The following is a 19,792-nucleotide window of genomic DNA, read 5'->3' as shown; positions in this document are numbered from 1 at the left end:
TCAAGTCCCCGCTCAACCTTCTACGCTCCAAAGAATAAAGACCCAACTTGTTCAACCTTTCTCTGTAACTTAAGTGCTGAAACCCAGCTAACATTCTAGTAAATCTTCTCTGTACTCTCTCTATTTTGTTGACATCTTTCCTATAATTCGGTGACCAGAACTGTACACAATACTCCAAATTTGGCCTTACCAATGCCTTGTACAATTTTAACATTACATCCCAACTCCTATACTCAATGCTCTGATTTATAAAGGCCAGCATACCAAAAGCTTTCTTCACCACCCTATCCACATGAGATTCCACCTTCAGGGAACTATGCACCTTTACTCCTAGATCCTTCTGTTCTACTGCATTCTTCAATGCCCTACCATTTACCATGTATGTTCTATTTTGATTAGTCCTACCAAAATGTAGTACCTCACACTTATCAGCATTAAACTCCATTTGCCATCTTTCAGCCCACTCTTCTACCTGGCCTAAATCTCTCTGCAAGCTTTGAAAACCTACTTCATTATCCAGAACGCCACCTATCTTAGTATCATCTGCATACTTACTAATCCAATTTACCACCCCATCATCCAGATCATTAATGTATATGACAAACAACATTGGACCCAGTACAGATCCCTGAGGCACACCACTAGTCACCGGCCTCCAACCTGACAAACAGTTATCCACCACTACTCTCTGGCGTCTCCCATCCGGCCACTGTTGAATCCATTTTATTACTTCAATATTAATACCTACCGATTGAACCTTCCTAACTAACCTTCCGTGTGGAACCTTGTCAAAGGCCTTACTAAAGTCCATATAGACAACATCCATCGTCAACTTTCCTAGTAACCTCTTCAAAAAATTCAATAAGATTTGTCAAACATGACCTTCCACGCACAAATCCATGTTGATTGTTCCTAATCAGACCCTGTCTATCCAGATAATTATATATGCCATCTCTAAGAATACTTTCCATTAATTTACCCACCACTGACATCAAACTTACAGGCCGATAATTGCTAGGTTTAATCTTAGAACCCTTTTTAAACAATGGAACAACATGAGCAATATGCCAATCCTCCGGCACCATCCCCATTTCTAATGACATTTGAAATATTTCTGTCAGAGCCCCTGCTATTTCTGCACTAACTTCCCTCAAGGTCCTAGGGAATATCCTGCCAGGACCCGGAAACTTATCCACTTTTATATTCCTTGAAAGCACCAATACTTCCTCTTCTTTAATCATCATAGTTTCCATAACTTCCCTACCTGTTCCCCTTACCTTCCACAATTCAATATCCTTCTCCTTAGTGAATACCAAAGAAAAGAAATTGTTGAAAATCTCCCCCATCTCTTTTGGTTCCACACATAGCTGTCCACTGTGATTCTCTAAGGGACAAATTTTATCCCTCACTATTCTTTTGCTATTAATATAACTGTAGAAACCCTTTGGGTTTATTTTCACGTTACTTGCCAAAGCAACCTCGTATCTTCTTTTAGGTTTTCTAATTTCTTTCTTAAAGATTCTTTTTACATTCTTTATATTCCAGGAGCACCTCATTTACTCTATGCTACCTATATTTATTGTAGATATCTCTCTTTTTCCGAACCAAGTTTCCAATATCCCTTGAAAACCATGGCTCTCTCAAATGTTTAACCTTTCCTTTCAACCTAACAGGAAAATAAAGATTCTGTACCCTCAAAATTTCACCTTTAAATGACCTCCATTTCTCTGTTACATCCTTCCCATAAAACAATTTGTCCCAATCCACTCCTTCTAAATCCTTTCACATCTCCTTAAAGTTAGCCTTCCTCCAATCAAAAATCTCAACCCTGGGTCCAGACCTATCCTTCTCCATAATTACACTGAATCTAATGGCATTGTGATCACCGGACCTGAAGTGCTCCCCAACACATACCTCCGTCATCTGACCTATCTCATTCCCTAACAGGAGATCCAACACTGCCCCTTCTCTAGGTGGTACCTCTATGTATTGCTGCAAGAAACTATCCTGCACACATTTTACAAACTCCAAACCATCCAGCCCTTTTACAGTATGGACTTCCCAGTCTATGTGTGGAAAATTAAAATCTCCCACAATGACAACCTTGTGCTTACTGCAAATATCTGCTATCTCCTTACAAATTTGCTCCTCCAATTCTCGCTCCCCATTAGGTGGTCTTGTGCTCTTAAGGTAATTAAATTAATTAAAGGAACTTACCCGGCCTTACCTCACTTGGAGTGAAGCTTGTCCTCAGCCTCTGCTTGCTGAAGCCTCTCGAGCCAAAGCCTTCCTATTCTGTCTCCTACTACTCTGTCGCCCGCTACAACATCGCCCGCTCCATTAATCTGCTCACTTTTTAACTCTCCCGCTGCTTCACAGTCCGACTTTCACGCACTTGCTCAGACATGCCCTGTCCAACCGCCAAAGAAATGTCCACCATTCTCTAAACATTGCTTATCTTGAGCACAGCATTGTTGGCCATTGGCAGTTGTCATTGAGGAATGAGCATTGTCATTGATTGTCAGTAACAACCTGATCAGAGTGCTAAGGCATTGCAATGTTCCCCTTCAATGTACAGCCAGGCTAATTACTGTCTTTTTGTTAAGGAACTTTCTGCTAGTGCATAAAATACAAACCTATATGCAATTAGTGGTGTCAGAACCTCCTTTTTTTTAATTGTATGCAATAAAACGTGATTCATCCCGTATGTTTGTGAGCTAACCAAATATACAGATTGAAATAACATTGATCTTATATACATTTCTCATTTAAGTCTTGTCAATCCAGGCTTCTGACCACAATGCGACATATTGCACTACTTTTAATTAGCATGTGATTACATTTTTTTCAATCGCCATCTGATACTTGATGTGCAACATAGTGAATGAAGCAGAATTGCAGACCTAGACTCCAATTTTAAACAAATTTCACCGAATATTGGCTCTATTTTTTTTGCCGATTAGTGCATTTTGAAATAGTTAACATAGAAATAATTCATGCTTACATCCATAAGTTTTCAAAATATCACCTCACCTGGCTCACAATAATGCCAGGTTATTCTGGTTCACTGGTTACTCTTATCCCTGCTCCCTGATACTGTGATGAACTGATATTCCAGTAGTAAAAGACAGAAGGATAAAACCCAACAGGTGCCCTTGGATTTATTGATAATGATCTGAACTTGGCTATGTTTAGATTTGTTGTTTTACTCAATTGAAAAGGTCAGGTTTAGGAAGCATCAATTTAATTTGCAAATGACAGGGTCAAATGGCAGGAAACTCATCAAATTTCATTTGCCAGTGCCTGATGTGCAGCAGTAAAGATTAAGATTAACCAGCAAGTTATTGCTGTGTTGGGAGCAGATGGATGTGTGGAGCTGGTGCTGCACAGAATCATCACATTCTTTTGTTATCTAAATCTGCTGTTAAACTATAGATGAATTTCTATCATCTTGTGATGTGTGGTGTTAGATATCCATATTGTTTGGCATTATTCTAAATCAATCTATAATTATTATACACAGAATATCTGTTATAAAGGGTTGCTAAATACATTAAAGAATATTGGAAATTTATCATTCTTAAAGATCCAAAACATTGATAGTATGTTTTTTCGCTCTGGATTTCCATCACAAGGGGGCACAGGTAGGGTGAATGCACTTAGTCTCTGTCCCGGAGTTGAGGAATCAAGAATTAGAGGGCACAGGTTTAAGGTAAGAAGGGAAAGATTCAAAAGGGACTTTTTTCACAAAACAGGTATTATGTAGGTGGATTGAGCTGCCGGAGGAAGTGATTGACACAGGTACAATAACAACATTTAAAAGGCAGTTGGACAGCTACATTGATTAGATAGGTTTAGAAGGTTGTGTGCCAAATGCTGGCAGATAGGGCATCTTTGTCAGCACGGACCAGTGAGGCTGAAGGGCCTGTTCCATTCCTGTGCTGTATTGCTCAATGACTCTACCTACAATTTCTCCTGTCTCCATATTCCTACAATGACTCTACCTTAATGACTCTACCTACAATCTCTCCTGTCTCCATATTCCTACATTTCAGCATGTTTCCAACAGACAGCCTTTTCAGTTTTATGCTCTTCTGAGTTTTATATTAGTTATGGCTTGCCTTGAGAATTAAATGTCTGCTGTATTTTAAAATTTCCTCTTTAGTATAAGTATTTTTCTCTCCACATTTCCCCGGGATTGATAGAATCTGAAGACCTTGTAATTGCGGAGCAGACTCAATGGGCCAAAGGCCTAATTCGACTCCTATATCTTATTGTCAGCAAAGAACTTGGGTTAAATGTATAATTTGTATTTAGGATTAAATATAATACTGATGGAATGAACAGATTTAATCACCTTAGAAACTGTGATGACTAAAACTCTATTTGTTAAAAATAAATTTCTTTCAAGAGCAGTCAATGCTGAGGCCTATTTTGATGATCTGTATGAAGAACTATTCATGGCAACTTATGGTCAGATGTGAAAATACATAGCAAAATCTAATTACTTTAAGTGATTTTTTTTGTCATCAGATATTGAATTCTATTTGAAGAGACTTTACAACTGAATAACTATGAGATAGCACATAAATTTAAAAAGAATGACACTGCAATAAATGAACCGTGTAATTAACACCTTGTGTTGGCGCAGTCAGTTTGGTAGTGCTACTAAATATGTCATTTGCAAAAAATATAACCTTCCCTTCCAGTTTCAAATAATTAGAATAATTATTGAATTGGAATAATTTCCTTCCCTTCTAAACTATTTATTTATTTGTTGTATATCACATTCAGACCATGAGATTTTCTAATTTTGTTTAGCAAGACAGATGTATATCAAAGTGTGTGGGGAAAAGATCAGTTTTTAATCAAATCTGCCATAATTGATAGGGATGCTAAACATAACAAAAACAGATAAACCATTGGCAATAGTTTCATCCTACTATCTATTTCTCAATTTTTCCTTTTCAAATAAAAATGTAAGTACTTTCCAAGTTAATGTAAATTCTGGAAATGTACGTTTGAACTTGGCGTCACGTGATTCATTTCTTCTCTGGTTTTTCCTAAAATCAGTCCCCAATTCTTTCTTCTTTAGAGTAATGGCGAGGTAATACTTAGCAGTTTTCCTTTGCCCAAGATTGTTAAAGGACAATCTTGTCTGATTCAGGTGCAAACTATGCTTTGAGATTGATCTGATGAGTTAACAATGCCCAATTAGCTCCTTTTCTGTGCAAGACACCATCTCAATAAGGGTCCTGAAATATATGCTAAGACCAGGAGCCCTAATGATGATACACAGTACTGAGCAAAAGTCTTCGGCACATATATATAGTTAGAGTGCGTAGGGCTTTTGCACAGTACTGTATATTATGTCTTTAAATATCTGGACAATCAAATCAAGAACATTCTGGTAACTGGATGTCATTTTATTGCTTTGTGCTGCAATTAAATACCACCCTTAACAAGGACAATTCAAGAAAAGTAAAGTGAGAGCTACTTTAAAATCATTCTTGGCATGCACTGTTTATACTGCTGGAGACCAGATGATTGCAGTGTATTTTGGTGACGTGATATATATTGGGATAATATAGCAGGACATCAATGTTCACAAAGATTTGCTGGCATTTATTTTGGAAATTTTCTGAGATGTTCACCTACAGAGTGTAAGTTTTATTTTGATCAATGTAGAGACCCTGTATTGGTCATTAGGAGAAAGGAAAGGAGGGGGATGGCAAACTGCAGCCGAGGAAAAGCAGAGCCGATTGGTATGTAGAGCACGAGATTAGAGAGAGGAGCATGAGAGTTCCAGGATTTTGTATAGTGGATGCTGCTGAAATTTAAAAGTGATTTGGAAGATTTTGTGGAATTCCTTTGTCTCCAGGTGTCACCATGGGCTTGAGCAGTCTGCATTACTTGAAGTGAAATCTTTTTCCACTATCACTTTCTAAGATGCTAAAAATTAGTTGCAAATTGAAGCTAACAGAAAGGAGACTTTGTTAAATAAAAGAAAAGCTTATTTGTCAGGATAACACTTCTTACCATGTCTTTCCGCCACAAAGACTGCAGATCCTGTAGCTTCCCACATAATATGTTGTAACAATGATGAAAGCAGTTGGTCAGGCGATATAATTCTTAAAGTAGTACAGCCTTAATACAGTACTATTACACACAACACAGGTTATAATCTCTTGACCTCAGTCACTGGACAGTGCAAGATAATGTGCACTGCAGGTTACAGGATGGAATTTGTCTGCCTTTCCCAACCAAAGATGATGGGTAATAAGCAGTGTAGAAATCCTCAGACAAGGATGGAAGCACATTCCTCTACGGTCTTATTCACCGATACATTAAGTATTTGTCCTTTCAGATCTATTAGCCTTTTCCTGAAATGTGTGGGCCCGTTTTCTCTTCTATTGTATATTTATGATGTTGTGATTATAAGAGCATAATATATAGGAGCAGAATTAGGCCCTTTGGCCCATCGAGTCTGCTCCGCCATTTCATCGTGGCTGATCCACTTTCCTCTCAGCCCCAGTCTCATGCTTCTCCCTGTAGCCCTACATGCCCTGACCATTCAAGAATCTATCAACCTCTTCCTTAAATATACATAAAGACTTGGCCTCCACAGCCACCTGTGGCAAAGAATTACACAGATTCATCATTCTCTGGCTGAAGAAATTCTTCCTCCTCTCCATTCTAAAAGGACACCTCTCTATTCTGAGGCAGTGTCCTCTGGTCTTAGATTCTCCCACCATAGGAAACACCTTCTCAATATCCACTCACAAGACCTTTCACCATTTGATAGGTTTTAATGAGGTCACCTCTATTCTTCTGAATTCCAGTGAATACAATCCTAGATCCATCAAAATGCTCTTCATGTGACAAGCCATTCAATCTTGGAATCATTTTTGTGAAACTCCTTTGAACACTCTCCAGTTTCAGAAATGAGGGACCTTTCTAAGATAAGGGGTCCAAACCTGCTCACAGTACTCCAAGTGAGGCCTCACCAGTGCTTCATAAAGTTTCAACATTACATCCTTGCTTTTATATTCTAGTCTTCTTGAAATGAATGCTAACATTGTATTTGCCTTCCTCACCACTGACTCAACCTGCAAACTAATCTTTAGGGAATCCTGCACAAGGACTCCCAAATTCCTTTGCACCTCAGTTTTTCGTATTTTCTCTACATTTTTAAAATAGTCAACCCTTTCAATCCTTCTACCAAAGTGCGTGAACACACACTTTGTGACACTCTATTCCATCTACCACTTCTTTGCTCATTCTCCAAATCTAAGTCCTGTAGCCTCTCTACTTCCTCATAACTACCTGCCCCTCTGCCTGTCTTCATATCATCTGCAAGCTTTGCAACAAAACAATCAATTCCATCATCCAAATCATTGACATATAGTGTAAAAAGAATCAGTCTGAACACAGATCCCTATGGAATACCGCTAGTTCCAAGAACCTTCTCTCTAGAAATGGTAACTTAACAAACTTCATGACCCTTGGCACCTGAAACTTCCACATACTGCTAGTGTCTTCCACAGTGAAGACTGATGGAAAATACTTATTCAGTTTGTCTACCATTTCCTTGTCCCCTATTACTACTTCTCCAACATCGTTTTCCAGCAGTCCGATAGCCCCTGTCACCTCTTTTTTACACTTTATGTATCTGCAGAAACTTTTGGTATCCTCTTTAATATTACTGGCTTGCTTATTTTCATATTCCATTTTTACCTTCTTAATGACTTTTTAGTTGCCTTTTGTTGGTTTTTAAAAGCTTCCCCATCCTCTAACCTCACTAATTTTTGCTCTATTATATTCTCTCCCTTTGACTTTTATGTTGGCTTTGATTTCTCTTGTTAGCCGTGGTTGTATAATCTTCCCTATAGAATATTTATTCCTCTTTTGGATGTATATATTCTGTGCCTTCCAAATTGCTTCCAGAAATTGCAGCCATTGCTGCTCTGTTGTCATCCCTGCCAATTTTCTTTTCCAGTCAACTCGTCTCTCATGCTTCTATAATTCCATTTACTCTACCGTAATAATGATATACCTATCCTTAGTTTCTCCTTCTCAAATTTCAGGGTGAATTAGATCATATTATGATAATTTTTTCCTAAGGGTTCTTTTACCTTAAGCTCTCTAGTTAATTCTGGTTCATTGCACAACACCCATTCGAGAATAGCTGATCCCCTAGTGGGCTGAACCATGAGCTGCTCTAAAAAGCCATCTCGTAGGCACTCTAGAAATTCCCCCTCCTGGAATCAAGCACCCACCTGATTTTCTCAATCTACCTGTATATTGAAATCTCCCATGACCTTTGTAACATTGTCCTTTTGGCTTGCATTTTCTATCTCCTGTTGTAATTTGTAGACCATATCCTTACGACTGTTTGGGGGTCTGTATACAACTCCCATCAGGGTCTTTTTACCTTTGCAGTTCCTTAGCTCTATTCACAATGATTCAACAGCACCTGATCCTATATTACCTCTTTCTAATGATTTGATTTCATTTTTTACCAACAGAGCAACGTTGCCCCCTCTACCTTTCTGCCTGTCCTTTTGATCCAACGTGTATCCTTGGACATTAAGCTCCCAGCTGTAAACTTCGCTCAGCCATGATTCAATGATGCATATAACATCATACCTGCCAATTTGCAACTGTGCTGCAAGTTTAAATATCTTATTTCATATACTGCACACATTCAAACATAATATCTTCAATCCTGTATTCACCCTTTTCGATTTTGTCCACCTTCTACATTGCATCTCGTCCTGTTGGGTGCAATTTTGCCCAATCAACAGCCTCTCCTCACTACACATTGCCTCTGTTTGTAAACCCGCTATCTCATCTTCAGCACTATCATCCGCCTTTCCTACCATACTTCTTGCACCTCAGGACACCAGTCGCACCATGCTCAACCTTTTGATTCCTAACTTTGTCTGAGGTCTTACCAATATCTGCCTCCACAAGGTCTCCACCACCTGTTCTGGCACTCTGGTTCCCATCCCCCTGCAACTTTAGTTTAAGTCCCACTGTGCAGCATTAACAAACCTTCCTGCTAAGATATTAGCCCCCCCCCCCCCTCCAGTTCAGGTGCAAACTGTCCCTTCTATACAGGTCCCACCTTCCCTGGAAGAGAGCCCAATGATCCAAAAATCTTATGTCCTCCCTTCTAATTAACTCCTTAGCCATGTATTAAACTGTGTACTCTTCCTAGTTATGACCCCACTGGAACATTGCACGAGTTGCAGTCCTAAGATCACAACCCTGGAGGTCCTTTTACTTAGTACCTAACTCCCTGAACCTCGTCTTTCGTCCTACACATGTCATTGGTATCTACATGGAGCATGACTTCTGGCTGATTTGTGCACCTGTTTTTCCTTCCACTAGAAAATTCTCTAGTTCCTACAGAATCCAATGGCCATGTTTATCAGATGTGTTGTTTATTTGTCTCTAACTTGTTCATGGTGTCAGTCTTTGAGTCAGTCACTGAGACTGGCAATGATTTATACAGTGTCATTTTTATTATGCACCTCTTACTTTTCTCCTGGCAAGTGGGTGGGTGTAAGAACAGGGTGGGTAGTGATGATGAGGCATGATCCGATATTACTGAGCTGCTCCTATTCAGAGAACTGGCAGTAACAAAGCTTGAAGGATTAGAATTTGGAGCTTTTAGTCACTTTTGAAGGATGTTTGTAAAAATTATCACATAGTACCTTATGAGCAAAGATTAATGTGGGTATCAGGATCTAGAAGTAGTTTGTGGTTATGTGTCGAAGTTAGAGTGCCCACATAGCTCCTAGAACGAGGGGTCAGGCTAGGTATTTTATTGCAATTGATCAATTCCATGACTCTTCAAAGCCTGTCAACATATACATAGTGTACAAATACTGTTTGCAGTTGACTTGTAATCAGTAATACTTGAGTTCCTCTGCACTGTCCAACATGATGCAGCCCATCTGGTTGTCACCAGCTTAAAACATTCACCCTCTATTCAAAGCATAGTTCAATGGATTTTATCCATGAGATAAACTGCAGTGTTTCTTCAACAGGTATATGATTACCATCTAGAAGAGCAAAGGCAGCAGACGCACAGAACACCCTAAAGCTCTAAGGCCTCACTTATGACAACATCCTGGGATCTGACTTCACTCAGCAGATTTGTGGCCATGATTGGTTGTGGTATTTGACAACAGATAGCAATACTTTGTCAAGGATTGATATTTTGCCCCTCTATGTAGGGTTGTATTTATACTTTATTGGTGAACCTTTTTTCCATCACCATCCTTTTTCTGAATATTTTCTCCACATCCTTTCCTCTTTGCTTTCCTGAAAATATTCTATCTTTTACTGGCATCAAACTCCACAGGTTTTGGTCACCATTTGATGCTTTGCCTAACTTGTCATTCCTAATTTGTGAATCTGAATACTGAATGGTGGCATACTTTTTAACTGTGGAGGATTAAAAATTGATTTAATCCTTTTTTCATTGAAGTTCAAAGTCCCTAATTCTAGTAATTTGGTCAGTAACAAGTAGAAACCAAGCTAACTTAAACCTGACTAAACCATTATCACTGAAGCTCTAACTGCAGTTTGTGGATTGGACTCTTGCGTGTATGTTATGATACGTTTCTGGTTTCTGATCTCTCCTTTTTTTTTGTTGCTATTTTGGGCGACTTTGAATTGGAGCAGCCTGCAGATAACAAACACTGAACTGAACTGAATATGCTTAGACTCTTTCAACTTTGTGCTTTTTGCTCATTTTTTTAAATCCCCATTTGCACGATTTGTTTCTTTTGAGCTGGGATTGGGGGGTTGGGGTTGACGTGTTTCTTTGAACAGGTTTCATGGCTTTTCTTCCTTTCATGGCTGCCTGTGAGAAGACAAATCTCAAGGTTGCATACTACACACATACTTTGATAATAAATGTACCTTGAATCTTTTGACTCCTTGAAGCACATTGTAGTTTGTCTTCAACTGTACCATAGGAATATGGCACCTTATCAAAGGCTGAGAACATACTAACAAGCTGAATCATGCTCCTCTCCAACTAGTGACTACAGCGAATCACCAGCTATTAACATTCTGAAATTCCCCACATTCACAATGAAGCATATGAGTGTTCAATGAAGCTCGGATGACACCGTAGTGTAAGAGAAGGTGGTGATGTACTTCACATCCAATCCTTAACTTGACACCAGAGATTGCTCTTTTGCAGATGGCGTCCCCATTTATTAGCCTGTCGCTAAAGATAAGTGGTTGAGGTTGGATTACTTTATTTCTGAGTATTAGTTTTTTTTTGTCTTTATATTATTAAAATTGGTTTACTTGTCTTTAAGTACCTCTAACCATCAGTGGCAAAGCTGATCAATAGCCTTTGATAAGCTGTGAGTTACAACGTACTTATGGATGGGAATTCAAAGTTATGCTATTGCAATCAACTTGTCACTTAAGACCTGTTCTGCCTTGTTGGTGAAGGATAACCAATTGGATTGACCACCTGCGTCGAGAAGTGGTGAATATGGATGGTGAGAGCAGGCAGCAGGCTAGGTCCAAGATGATCCATCCTAGCCCTCTTCATCCAGGTGCTCTAGCTATGCACGTACTTGTTGTCATTATTTTGAAATGTACTTTGAGATGTCGATACCATCAGTCCAACCACATAGAAAACTATCCTGTTTATTTACTATACATAAGCCCTGATGAGGTGTCTCTGCCTAAAACATCGACTGCTTTTTCATTTATATACCTGCTGCCTGATCTGCTGAGTTCCTTCATCATTTTGTGTTTGTTATCCTGTTTATTTCTAGCTTAAACACTTAAATCTAATTTGATGGTGGGAGTATGCTTCTTGGATTTTTAAAAAACATTTTCAAGTACCTTAGAGAGCAATTTCCATTACTAATTTGAACCACATTTAAATAGATCCTCTTGTAATGGATCTTGTAACGATTCATTCAGCTCTCATTATTGTTGTCCTGTATTTTATTGGTGAAAGCGTAATCTACAATGCTTCCGGCCTGACTGGGAGGAAGTCCCTTTGGTCCAATTTACATAATTTAATCTCTTGTTTCCTATTTATTTCATTATTTTTATTTTAATTATGTGATCAATTTTGTGATTTTTTTTGTTTGTTCTTGATTAAGTTCACAAAATTGATATTCTGCTCCCTGCCGAACAAGTAAAGCATAAGAATTGTAGAGCCTGTCTTTAAATTCAAAAAAAAAATTAAACGCCATAGAAGTATCAGCTTCAAAAATAAAGTATGATTATTGTGATTACTGGAACAAAATATGAAATCAAAAGTATTTAAAATATTATTTAAAGGTAGTTAAATAGGATCTTCAATATTTTGAGGAGTCGTGATATCTTTTGAAATATCATTTTTATTGTATATAAATGTTAGGTTTATTTTTGTAGGACAGAGGCTATTTTCTCATTTAAAACCTTTACTGTGAATGGTGGAACAACCATGGATAAATAAGGATTGCTTTTATTCCAAAAGTGTTCAAGTCAAAAGTTGGCCAAGGTGCAGCAAGACCAGATTATGAATATTAATATCTGCTCATGTAAGACAACTGAGTTAATTCTCTGTGGATGTTCCAGAACTTGAATGACTCCAGTAGTTCAAGGATGCAGCTTCGCACTACTTATTCAAGGACAATTAGGGAAAGGTGATTAATGTCATCAAGACATACATACTGTTAATGTTTTTAGTTTCTTTTGATGCATGAATCAGTAAAGGATAAGCTATGAGTGATACTCTTGTTATGTATGAATTGTATATTCAAATTGCAAATATTTAGACATGAACTCTTTTGATAGTCATCATAAATTCTCATTTTTGCACACTTATTTCTTTTTCTAAAGAGCTACGATAGGATGTAACTTTGCTGTTAAGCTTCAATTTTAACAAAAAAAAATTGGGTATGATTTTTTTTGGTTATGAATGTGTGAATACAATTAGTAAAGCTTTGAATGGGTTATTCCATCAGGTTATTAAGTTCGATGTTTTATTTTAAGCATTGATTTAGTATTGGGAAATTTGGAGGTTGAGTTGAGCACAAATGCAAATCACAGATGTTACTGAAGAAGCTGTTTAGTATGAAACATAATTGTGACCTTGCTGGAACACAGAAAGTTGAATTCCATTTTCCTAACCTTTTCGGATGCTATCTTTAGGATCGTGTGTCAGTGAAAATCAGAGTCAAAGAAGCAGTGGCACTTGAGAGTTACAGATTCAAGATATGTTGACATTACAAATCTCTGTTTATTAATGGGACCGGCATCATAAGTTGAATGATATAGACAGCTGGATTATTTATCTTCAACCACTGGTTATGCATGCACATTACTGTAGACTGAGTCATTAGATTGCATTTGTGTACCACGTACCTATTTAAGGGATCTGTGTGATTATGCCAAACCCATTTTCATAGCACCTAATTGAATTTAATTTTCTGTTTTAAATGCATGAATGTATTTTGTTATTTAACATCTCCTCTAATAACTTTTGCCTATGTTGGGTAGTTACCAAGTAGGGAATTAAAGCAATATATTTTGAGTTTTTCTTACTGGTATAGATATAAAATAGGTAGGCGATTTGCACTACTAAGCAAAATCAACATCATCCTGAAAGAGGTATGTCAAGCAAATGCTACTGGAAAACAAAAAGCTTCCTTTTTCTTTGTCTTCCATAATTTGGCAGAAACAGCATTTTTGTTACTTAATGGAGCTGAGATCAAGAAATTTTCTTGCACATTTTTGCCAAATTCAAGAGTGGCGTTTAGATTGGAGGAATGGAAGACAATAGTTCAAAAAAAAAGTATAAATAATTTGCTCCAATATTTTGGTTTTATTGGAAACTTCCATTTCACATGAGTTGTTTGCTTAATAAAATCACTCACTTTTCAGCTGTTTGATGGCTGGTTGCAAATTTCACCATCCGTTCCACCCAGCCTAGTAGGACAAAGGCAATAGACACATGGGAACAGCCCCACCATCTGCCCACATTATACGAATTTATAAATAGATTGTCAGTCCTTTATCATCAATGTGTCGAAATCTTGGAACTCCATATGCAACAGCACTGTGGAAGTATATTCACGAAGAGGGCTACCACAGTTCAAGAGTTGCTCAACACCATTGCCTTCTGAGAATGATGGGATGTGGCAATAAGTTCTAGCCTTGACTGTGAAGTCTTTCTCCAAAACTAAATAAAACTTCAAATTGAAAGTACAGCGAATTCTGATTAATCAGTCTATTGGTTAAATGGGACAGCCGTTTATTTGGACTGCTTAAAGAACAGAAGTTAATTGAAATAATAGCCGGGATTACCTTTGTTTATTTGGGAAACTGCACTCCTTAATTGGGACAGGAGATAGTTGCCAAACTGTTTCTAACTAGCATCAGTCATGTAAACATATGTGGTCATTAGATACTACACAGTGCTTGGAGCAAATAGTTTTAAAATGGGATCATTTTTGTGTGTTGTTTTAAAAAAGCTGTGACTTATGTCATTGATAGTTGATGAGAAATAAGTGATAAGACAATTTAGGATTGATTTGCTCACTGCAGTTTCAGTATTCCAGCTTGAAGATGCCAGAAACGGAGGGGAATGATTTCACCACTTCAACAGGTTAGGGGCTATGAAGAATTTGAAGGTATCAGCAATCATCTCGAATGTTACCTTGAAAATGAAGATTTGGAGGATGCAACCATCAAAAGGATTGTGTGAAGACAGTCTATTACCTGGACTGGGTGTATGTAGTAATTCTGTTCATTTACAGTCAATCATAAGAACACAGCAGTCCATCGTATCCAACGGTGATAGTGAAACCAGTGGGGAAAGGTGGAAAAACTATTGCACTCGGACAGTTCTACTCTCTCATCCTCGGAAGTCTGGGTCCAATGGCATGAGTAGCCATCACAAACTGGTGTCATCTTTGGTTGGATGGCAGTGGATAACCATGACTTCTTCTGTGCCTTATCATGCCCTTCGCTCTCCACGAAGCATTGCAGAACTGCCTTCTCGGCCATTGGATCTCACTGTTGATCTCATCCACTCGGTTCTCCGGAGTTGATTTCACATGTCCCTACCTCACCTAGTTTAGCCCACCTGTCAAAACCCTGTACTAGGGTGTGGCCACTGTTACATGTAAACAACTACTTAGAGCCACAGGTGAGAGCTGAGTGCCCAGTGGGACCAAAGGTGCCTAAGCTGGCCCAGAATGGACACAACAAGCCCTTTAACTGAGGTGCTACCCTCCCTTGACACCCCATACATGGCAGCACATAGCAGATGAATCTCTCCATGAGTAACTATTAGGAATTAAGGCAACACACGCAAAATGCTGGAGGAACTCAGTACATCAGGCAGCATCTATGAACATTAACAAACAGTTGATTATTTATGCCTAGACCCTTCTTCAGAATTAATGAAGTTTTATAGTACTGTAGTAGCATTGATTTTGTTTTGTATTTCACTTAAATAGTTAATTTGTTACTCAGTTAAGTGGTAGTTTCTCTCTTTTATACCTTTTTGACTATTTCCATGAAACTTTGCCTTATTGGGGCAGCCATTTAATTGGGCCAAAACGTACTGGTCTCAATGTGTCCCAATCGACCGGAATCTACTCTATTGCATTTTATAAAGCAAATAAGTTTTTCCTTTACTTCCAGTAGCAGATGGAAAATAAAGCTTTAGTTTCAATAATAGATGAGTCTCACAGTTGTGGCCCACGAATGAAAGTCCAGGGATGAAAAAGGTGTGGAAGAAGAACTTTATGTTTGTAGTGATTGGAAAAATACTCATTTATACAGTAGTTGGGAATTTTTAAACAGCAAGGTATTGATCAACTGGGTAAAGTGGGAAAAGAATTTGTTGATGTATTTTAACTCTAACAAGCAATGTAATTTGGGAAGTTTAATGAGGGTAGTGGAGTGGAGATACAGTACATCTCTTCCAAAGGAGCCGTAAGGCACTCCTTGCCACAGCTAGCCCTTAGTTCACCCTTGTCGCATCTTCTTTGATTGATAGATAGGTACTTCATTGATCCCAAACGAAATTACAATGTCACAGTGGCATTACAAGTGCACAGGTATACAAATATTGGAAGGGAAGTAAGAAAGAATAAAAATAAATTACCTAAAAATAAGTTGTAAATGATTTACACGTCAAAGATTACAAGATCACTTCCCCAGCTATAGGTTGACTCTTTATTGAGCCTGATGCTGAGGGTAAGAATGACCTCATATTCCGCCTTTTGGAGCAGCGCAGTTATCCTTGTCTATTACCGTAAGTGCTCCTCTGTTCAGCCAAATTGGCATGCAGGAGGCGAGAAACATTGTCCAGAATTGTCAGGTCTTTCCGGAGGGTTCTTTGTTCTACCACTACCTCCAGTATGTCCAGTTTGACTCTGATAATAGAGCCAGCCTTTCTAATCAGTAAATTGAGCCTGCTGGCATCATCTGTGTTGATGCCATTGCCCCAGCAAACCACCTCATAGAAGATCGTACTGGTGACAACAGACTGGTAGAACATGTGAAGCAGAGGCTTGCATACTCCAAAGGACCTCAGTCTCCTCAGGAAGTGCAGGTGACTCTGGCCCTTCTTGTACCCATCTTCTGTGTTGGTGCTCCACTCTAGTCTGTTGTCCAGGTGCACCCCCAGGTACTTGTAGGTTCCCACCACTGATCCCTGATCAGGATCACGTGAAGACATAGGAGCAGGTGGTGGATGGTCATATGAGCAGTTTGTGCCAATCACAAGTCCTGTTTTTGCGACCATGACACCAGGCAGACAATCGCCGAAGAGTATTGAATAATGGCTGGGGTCACCAGTCTTGTAAAGACCCTGCCCAGATGAAGGCAATGGGAAACCACTTCTGTAGAAAATTTTTTGCCAAGAACAGTCATGGTCAAAGACCATGTTGTACGGCATGGCACATAATGATGGTGAATGAAGGCAGGACATGCACGGTGAAAGGCAGAGTATTGGTGAATAGAAAGACTTAGGGGTACATGTACATAGTTTCCTGAAAGTAAGACCATAAGTAGAGAGGGTGATGAAGAAGGGATATGGCATGTTTGCTTTTATTGGCTGTGGCATTAAGTACAAGTGTTGGGACATGATGTTGTACAAAATGCTGATTAGATTGCAGGTGAAGTGTTGAGTGTAGTCTGGTCACCACTTGATAGGAAAAATAAGCTGCAGAAGGTGCAGGAAAGATTCACAAGCATGTTATCAAGACTGGAGGGTTTAAGAGACTAGTTAGGCTGGGACTGTTTTCTGTGGAGCGCAGGAAGCTGAGGTGTGACCTCGTAGAGGTTTATAAAATAATATAAGGCATGGATAGGAGAGTTAACTGCAGTCTTTTTTGCTAAGGTGTAGGAGTCTGAAACTAGAGGACATCGGCTTAGGTGAGAGGGGAGAGATTTAAAGGGAATCTAAGGGGTAAGTTTTTCGCACGGTGAGTAAATGAAAGAAGCTGTCTGAGATGGTGGTGGAGGCAGATAGAATTAAAACGTTAATGAATATTGGACAAGTGAAACAGAAACACAAGAGATTGTGCAGATGCTGGATATGGAAAGGAATAAAAAATAGGAAGCTTCAGGTTGAGACCCTTCATCATGACTTCATCAGCGTGTGTTGGACAAGTATGCTTGGGGGGGGGGGTGTTACAGCCTGCTTGCTGGCAAATGGGAGTAGGATAAATAGGCATGGTTGAGTCTCCATGCTGTATAACATAATTAAATAACACTCTTTAAATGCGAATGTCAATAAGTGTATGTGTATATATTTATATAATACTTGGTAAGTCATATATCTCTATTTGATTTTGTGTTCTCTTTAAAAATATATATATATACTGGAAATTTTTGCCACTGCATCTTGTAGGAAAGCAGTATTCCTATTTTCTGTGCAATAATTCAAAATCAAAGACCTGCAGATGCTGGAAATCTGAAACCTGAACAGCCTGCGCTAGTTTTAATGGAGCAGGGTGACAAATCCTTTCTTGGCAACTCTGGACAGTTGTCAAAACTTTGTACGCAAGCTTTCTGCCTCAATATTTAACTGGTATTTTGTGTATGTAAAGCACAAACTGACTGAGATTCATTTGCCTTGGGGAAACCAAGCAGGCAATAAGAGTTGCATCCATAGGATTTCCTTTGTGCTGCTCCTCGTAGACCAGGGAGGGTAGGAATGATTCCCAAAATCCAACAACCAGCTGTTTAATACTTTGCCTCTTTGAGAATGCATCCTAGCCACTGCTTCATTAGTCTAAGATCTTTCTAGCATCCTTTTCACCATCCTTTGCCAATCTCTGTTCATATTCTTGACTGCCATCTTCCTCTGTCCTGCCACTTTCAAACAGATTCCCCCATTAGTTCTTCCCTATGTACCTTTCTGGTGTGCCTATCTGCAGGCTGATTGTCAGCTGGAGAATCTGTGGAATTATTTGAGATGTTCTAGAAAACTCTATTCTGTTTATTGTTGATTTTTCTCTTTTTCTTAAACATATAAGTGTGTTTCAAGCATTAGGTGGTGTCAGCAAATTAGCTTCTACAAGTAGATGCTATTAAAATTGTGAACAGGGTAATATAAACATGCTTCATGTTTTCCACCATTGTCATCGACAGTAATTAATTAATTTTTGATGTTGAAAATTCATCTTGCCTGGTTTACAAAAACGGAGTGAGTAAAAGGTTGGCTTATTTTGAATGTTGAGAATGATTTAAGTACAGAGTTGCATTCATCAAAACATAATGTCTTTCAAATACAATGTTTTTTTTGGCTTTAACTAAGAAGAAGCTGCAGAGAAAGTTCAAATTTTTTTTAGCGAAAAACCTAAAAGGACATAGCAGGACAAGCACCACATGGACCTCCACTCATGCTGCCTTCTGCCATCTCCAAAAGGATCCTTCCATTAAACATATCTTTACCTCCATACTCCCCTTTCTGCAAGGAATGCTCCCTCCATGATTTGCTTGTCCATTCGTCCCTCACCACTGGTCTCCCTCCTGGCACTCATGTCTGCAAGCAGCCGAGATGTTACATCTGCTCATTCACCTCCTCCCACACCTCCATTCAGGGCCACAAACAGGTAAGGCAGCGCTTCATCAGTGAATCTCCTGGGGTCATCTATAGCGTCCAGTGCTCATGGTGTGGCCTCTTCTACACAGGTGAGCCCCATTGTAAATTGGGGGACCGCTTCATTGAGCACCTCTGCTTGATCTGCCAGAAGTGGAACTTCCCTGTGTCCAAACATTTTAATTCCAGTTCTCATTCCCATTCCAATATGTCAGTCCATGGCCTCCTTTTATGTCAAGATGAGGCCACTCCTTGTATTCCATCTGGGTAAAATAATTTTCCCTTCCCCTTCCCTTTTCTTCTATTCCCAACTCAGGCTTTTTAACTGCTTCTCACCTGCCTATCACCTCCCCGTGGGTCCCCTCCTCCTTCCCTTTCACCTATGGTCCACTCTTCTCTCCTATCAGATTGCTTCTTCTCCAGCCCTTTACCTTTCTCACCAATCTGATTTCATCTAACACCTTCTAGCTATCCTCCTTCTCCTTCCCCCACCTTTTTATTCTGGTGTCTTTCTCCTTTTCATTTCAGTCTTGAAGAAGAGTCTTTGCCCAAAACGTCAACTATTTCAGAATCACAATCAGAATCAGGTTTATTATCACTGGCATGTGATGTGAAATTTGTTAACTTAGCAGCAGCGGTTCAATGCAATACATAATCTAGCAGAGAGAGAAAACAATAATAAATAAAATAAAA

The 19,792-nt window shown here is 39.0% G+C and overlaps 1 protein-coding gene across 11 annotated transcripts in view; it reads left to right on the top strand.

The window, feature by feature from the left end:
* LOC134356788 (microphthalmia-associated transcription factor-like) overlaps positions 1-19,792 on the top strand; it is a 267,666-nt gene that overhangs the window by 36,631 nt on the left and 211,243 nt on the right. Inside the window, exon 1 of one of the 11 annotated variants that reach the window (XM_063067930.1) lies at positions 11,144-11,166. The exons of 9 other annotated variants lie outside the window; for them this stretch is intronic. The gene's annotated coding sequence lies outside the window, so the exon portion shown is untranslated. Of the gene's footprint in view, positions 1-11,143; positions 11,167-11,252; positions 11,592-19,792 lie in introns of those variants that run through there. One more of the 11 variants, XM_063067929.1, reaches the window with a different exon arrangement.

Source organism: Mobula hypostoma, chromosome 15, assembly GCF_963921235.1.
Source record: "Mobula hypostoma chromosome 15, sMobHyp1.1, whole genome shotgun sequence".
NCBI classification, from domain to species: Eukaryota; Metazoa; Chordata; class Chondrichthyes; order Myliobatiformes; family Myliobatidae; genus Mobula; species Mobula hypostoma.
Note: the sequence above shows the minus strand (reverse complement) of the source record. Positions and strands in the feature narration are given on the sequence as shown.